Below are 6,229 nucleotides of genomic sequence, written 5' to 3'. Positions count from 1 at the left end.
AGCCTGACCTACCTTTTGTATGCTAGCACTGTAACCAAGACGTTAAAGAAACAGAGTACAAAAGGAAGATTTTGAGGCTAGAATTGCTGACCTTGATATGTGTGAAGCCCCAGTGGCCTAATGGATAAGGCACTGGCCTCCTAAGCCAGGGATCGTAAATTCAAGTCCCATCTGGGGTGACTAACAGCAGAGTGGCGCAGCGGAAGCGTGCTGGGCCCATAACCCAGAGGTCGATGGATCGAAACCATCCTCTGCTAATTGTGTTTTACATCATTGTTCTGTATTACTTGTTATACTATCATAAAGTCAGTCCTCCAAAGTGAGCCAGCTTTGTGACAGGACAACTTGACTAAAGGCCCTAACAAACCAAGCCAACGGTCTGCCGTCGGACAGTTCAGAGGCGTCGGTGAGCTGAGGTTTTTCGGCCGATTTAGCATATTGAATCGGTGGCGGTGGCAGCGGCGGCCGTCAGTGAGAGAAATCACTCTGATTGGCTGAAGTATGTGAGAGAAAATACCATTTCCCTTTGTATTAGCATTTGTGTACTCAGATTTATCCGAATGTTTTGGGAAAGTAGAGACTGTCCTAGTTTAGATATATTTGTTATCATATTCGCATCCGCACTCTTTCCCAACATTATAATCACCAGTAACTCTTTTAATGAATCTTCCACTCAGAGGCAGGGCGGAAGGTGTGGGTCACAAAGGGGAGTGAAGGCTAAATCAAGATACGGTGTGGGTCACAAAGGGGAGGGAAGGCTGAACTAAGATTATAAAGAATGATGTAGTGAGGGAGCTCTCTGTCTTCTGTCTTTGTACACTGACTTTTCTGCTGTATGGACCCAAATTCATTTGCTTAATAAATAGTAATGCTTCTCAACCGAATGACCAAAGACTTATTTTAATAATTTCTCCAACAAGTACCATCTCTGAGCTAAAGTGAGCCCACTACAGATTTCTTCTATTCAGTCTTTTATATTTCTATTTTTTTCCTGTTCTTCTGGACACATGTTGGCACTGTGTCACAGTTTGTATCTCTAGTTCTCTATTCTGTCAGAGCTTTACTGTGTCTCCTCCTCCTCTTTCTGTTTCTCTTTATAGCTCTGTTTTTTCTCTGTTACTGCGACAGTAGCTTCAGGGGCCATTGTTATCATAATTTAAACCCCACATTGTGTTTCTCATATTGTTGCTTTGTAGTGGAACATGCTGTTCGTGATTAGAACAGTTCAAATGGTGCGATGTGAAGCCCCAGTGGCCTAATGGATAAGGCACTGGCCTCCTAAGCCAGGGATTGTGGGTTCAAGTCCCATCTGGGGTGATTGACAGCAGAGTGGCGCAGCGGAAGCGTGCTGGGCCCATAACCCAGAGGTCGATGGATCGAAACCATCCTCTGCTATCAGTATTTTACTGGGCAGCATATGCACCCAATAAAACTGTCAAGTGCGACCGAACACTTTCATTAGTCGCCAAACAGTTGATCTGCTCTGCTCTTATACCAAAGGAATAGGCCATGGTTAATGTCAAACCCTGACATTGATTCAAAAGTTCCCTTTGATTTACCGATACAGATAGCTTTATTTATCCCCGAAGGGCAATTCAGTTTCTGCAGTCCACCGAGACATATACACATTCATACTGCACAATCATCAATGACAGAGGGAACACAGTAGGTGGCATATGGGGAGGTGCAAGATCAATAAAAGTACAAGAATACAAATATTTGAAATAAAAACAATAAATACAAGAATAAAAACAACACAAGATAAAAGAATAAAGGTTCCTACCTGTCAGCAGAGAGAATCCTCTCTAAAAAAAACAAGTGTACAGAACAGTTATCATAGTCAGATTTTTTCCCATTTCATTGTCCATCATATAGGCCGTTCTCACAGCAGACATTTTTCACTTGTCATTGTAGGAAAAGCACAGGTGTAACTAATAACACCATCCATGGCTCTGTTGTATTCAAGTGTTCCAGTGAGAGTGACAGTGAGCCAGCATGCACAATCCCAGGAACCGGAAATTTATTTTATTATTTACACCTGTGCTTTTCCTACTTTTTTTCCTTTTATCTTAGTTTCACAACACATACACATTAGCTTGACCCTCCTGTTGTCTTCCCGTCGACCATGCAACTTTCTTCTGGTTTGACTGTTTATAAAGCATAAACTAAAAATTATCACCCAATTTTGTGTTACACCTTTTTAGCCAACTTCATTCCAACTCATTACCACAAGTTTTACACTTTTTTTTGGAATTTATGGTCAATAAACCTCATTTATATGAAATTATACCTAATTTTTTAGTTAAAAACCCCCAGAAATTATGAATTACTTTGACTATAGTTATTATCAGAGTAACATCATGTTGATGGATTATCGCAGGCTGGTATATGTCAAAGTTTAGTCAGAAATTGTTTTTTAAACCAATTTGATTTTTTGAATGGCAGCAAATAGTGACACCTATTGTCTTCCGGTCTGGTTTGACTGTTTATATAAGGCATGCAGTATAAATTATCACCCAATTCTGTGTACACCTTTTTAGCCAACTTCATTCTTCTGGGCCGCAATTAAGCCAACAGGTGGCGACTAATGTTAATCAGCTCATTAATAACAACCATATTTACTTCACATCACACAACCTGACTGCTTTTACTACTTTACCATATCTCTCAAAGTAAAATAACACACAATTCAACTCTATTACAACGAAATGTTAATGCTAACCAGCTAGCTTTAAGTAGCTAACTCACCTGGATAATCCAATTAACGTTAATTGGAAAGGAACCTTTCCAGTTTTCTCTCCCTGGCAATAACCGCCAGCTCTGTTATTACCTCTTGTAAATGTTAACATTACATTAGAAACTTCTGTTTTTAGAAACTCTTCTCATTAAACTGAGCTTCTGTCACTCACCTGTATGCGTTGTGTGCTCACCTGATAGCCTGCTGGACAGACGCACTTCAGAGGCGTTTAGGGACATCTGTAAATTGGGAATACAGAAAATAACCAGGGTACACCAGGATGATGAATTAAGGGAATTAATATCATGACTAATGGAAAACACAATAATACATTTGGGAATCATCTAGGCAAGTCATCATGGAAAATATGCAATCTTCTAATTAATTACTTATGAGTTTCCTGCCGATCTAACGTTACTGCTAAACACTCCAGTCCAGTAGGTGGCGGTAATGCATAAAACGGTTTGCCAACCGCAATTAGCTAGTGATGGGAATTTCGGCTCTTTTTAGTGAGTCAGATCATTTGGCTCAGCTCACCAAGAAGAACCGGCTCTTTCGGCTCCCAAACGGCTCTTCATTTTACTACTTCTGCCTTTTATATAATTCAGCCAAATTTAGCTTTAGCTGTTTTGACCTATGATTAGTATTTGTGCACATATATCACTTAAATTATTCAATTTAATTATACTAAACTTTATAATTTCCAGAATATCATAATTTTACATGCTGCTTCATTTCCGACTGTCACTCATCTTGTCTGCTATTCGTGCACCGCACTCTTCTCTCTCTTTCTCTCCTCATCTCCCTCCTGCTCTGTACCTGTAGACCGTCAGCGCACCGCGCACCCGCGCCCCTCCCTGCTTGATGGTATGATCCTTGTCTGTCATCACCTGATTGGATGTCATTAACACAACATTCAGTCACAGTCAGTGCATGGAGTGCCCGTGACGCGGAGAAGATCATCCTATCATTCTGCCTTGAATTAATTAAAGAAAAACAAAAAACAAACGAAAAAAACGGCTCTCGGACGGGAGCCGGCTCCAATCGTTCACTTAAAAGAGCCGGCTCTTTGAACCGGCTCGTTCGTAACGACACATCACTACCATTAACACTCATAGGAGATGCATGGTGGAATACCACTAAATGAGCTCCACCTGATGAACAAATAAAATATCCTAAAAATATTATTGAAATATCCCCAAAATATTAGTAAAATATCCCCAAAAAGTCTAAAATATCTAAAAAAAATATTAGTAAAATATTCCCCAAAAATATTAATAAAATATCCCAAAACATATTAGTAAATTATCCCTAAAATAGTAAAATATCCTAGAACTATTACTAAAATATCGGGAAAATATAAGTTAAATATTAGAAAAATATTAGTAAATTTAGTAAATGATCATACAAAAATAAGTAAAATATGTGAAAACAAAATCTTTAATATACCAAAAAACATTAAAAAGAGCTCCACTTTTACCACTGAAGTTGTCGGAGGCTCTAAAAGTGTTGGAGAGAGGAGATATAACTCACTTTCCATGACTGTCACGAGTCTGGGTAATAGAATATGTGTATATATATATTATCATAAATGTAGTTATATGGATATTATGGTTAGTAGTTGTGTCTTCCTAGTTATTGTGTTGCTAACGTAGCAGCCAGGTGGCTCATGCTTGCTTGCTGTGACCGTACTCGGCTCCTGATTGGCTCAGGCGGGTGTGTGGGCGGGACTTCGATGCCACAGCTCCAGCCCGTCACTACTGTTCAGACTCCGGCTCCAAACGGGATGTTTTGGCTTCTTTTTTGTACAGTGGGATGAAGTGGAGTCGTCCCTCTCTATGTACAGTCTATGGTTAGAAACATAATCAAAAATATTAATATGAAATGAGCCACACATGTTCCATGTTCCAAGGTGGAATGCGCATCAGCAGAGTGGCGCAGCGGAAGCGTGCTGGGCCCATAACCCAGAGGTCGATGGATCGAAACCATCCTCTGCTAGGTGATTTTTTTTTTTTTTTTACTGGTAACTGGGCGGTCTCTTCCTCTGCTTTGTTACTGACACAGTAACATGGATTGACGTTTTCTTACTACTGTAAAACAACCTTTCACTTCAGCTCTCTACTGTATGAAAAAAGGAGGTGGAGGGCTGTATGTTTTTCTTGTTGCTTAGGAAACACAACTGTCTTTGAGTCATGTTTTCATGCCTTAAACATATTTGTCCATCATTAAAGAGTAATTTAACTAAATTAAATTGAATTAATTAAATTAAATCTTGTGGTTTAACTTTACACCTTGTTGCATCTATGTACAGGTCTCTGGCACCATCACAACTGGGTGTGTTTGCAGGTGAACACAGAGATCATTTGTTCTAAACACACCTTGAGCTGAACTAAATGTGCTGTTCTTGCATCAACATCCAACATTGTTTTCCTTCTTGCTCTTGCCAGGACAGGTTTTCATGTTTTTAAATACATGTATATACACCTACACATGTTTGTTCCTCAGGAGGAATTCCTTGAAGATCTCTGAATGTGGCCTCTGTGTTTATTGATAAAACTAAGAGAATAAAAGCAGCCTCTTAAACTATGGCGTTCTTCACAACGCTTTAATCTGTGTGTTTTATCTAGTTAGTCGGAGGCCAGTTCGGGTTTCCAAGCCAGTGAAAGAAAACCTGATGATCTGCTTATTTAAACATGGCAGGATGTAACAGTGGACTTTACTGAACTTTGACCCCCGTGTTTATTTCTGTATTATGACACACACGGCTGGGAGCCGCTGTTATTTGTGAACTTATCTTATCAATAAGAGAGGGATCGATTATGACCATTTAATATCAATTGAATCAGTTGGAAAACCACTCTTATCAATAATGACTCTGTTGTAGTGTTGCATTTTTAGGATTTAATTTAGGGATTTGTTTTAATTTATTTTTTTAGATCGAAATTTTAGGACATACAGTAGCCAATTATTATTTTTTTAAAGCTTTATTGTGTATTCAATAAGTATCTTTATATTTTTATTTGACATTTACTTAACCGAAATGTTTTTTTGATATCTAAATCTTTTCAAGATTTCTTGCGTAAATGGCAGCACAAATATATCAGAGCCAGCATTAGAGCCGAACTAAGGAAAGGAGGAAAACATTTAAGACATTGAAACACATAAATAAAAGAAACAAGGGATATACTGTATGGCTGCATCATTTCATCAGATGGGAATATTATACATGTCTGCTAAATTATTTAGGCACATTTCCCGAAATTGTTTCCAAAGGGTCAAATGAACTGCCAGATTTGGGACCTCATGAAACTTTGAGATCTCCTCTAGAATTTAAAATAACTTTAAGTTTGAACAAAGATTGGCTGCAGAGCATGAGCTTGTGAGGACTGACCCGCCGAGCGGCCGCTGCTTGTTTCAACGTGCATTGTAATTTAAGAGAAAAGGCGCTGAGCACATTGCTTGAGTGTTACTGGTACATACAGTCGAAAAGTG

General features: G+C 38.9%; 4 non-coding genes across 4 annotated transcripts; all 4 read left to right on the top strand.

Annotated features, from left to right (window-relative positions):
• Positions 1-185: 185 nt before the first annotated feature.
• On the top strand, positions 186-257 carry trnam-cau (transfer RNA methionine (anticodon CAU)). Its single transcript has one exon. It is a non-coding gene; the product is annotated as a tRNA-Met (tRNA).
• A 987-nt stretch (positions 258-1,244) lies between these two features.
• trnar-ccu (transfer RNA arginine (anticodon CCU)) lies at positions 1,245-1,317 on the top strand. The gene has a single exon. It is a non-coding gene; the product is annotated as a tRNA-Arg (tRNA).
• A 6-nt stretch (positions 1,318-1,323) lies between these two features.
• Positions 1,324-1,395, top strand: trnam-cau (transfer RNA methionine (anticodon CAU)). Its single transcript has one exon. It is a non-coding gene; the product is annotated as a tRNA-Met (tRNA).
• A 3,268-nt stretch (positions 1,396-4,663) lies between these two features.
• On the top strand, positions 4,664-4,735 carry trnam-cau (transfer RNA methionine (anticodon CAU)). The gene has a single exon. It is a non-coding gene; the product is annotated as a tRNA-Met (tRNA).
• Positions 4,736-6,229: the final 1,494 nt, after the last annotated feature.

This window comes from Sebastes fasciatus, chromosome 8 (assembly GCF_043250625.1).
Source record: "Sebastes fasciatus isolate fSebFas1 chromosome 8, fSebFas1.pri, whole genome shotgun sequence".
NCBI classification, from domain to species: Eukaryota; Metazoa; Chordata; class Actinopteri; order Perciformes; family Sebastidae; genus Sebastes; species Sebastes fasciatus.
This window is presented reverse-complemented; position numbering and strand designations above follow the sequence as displayed.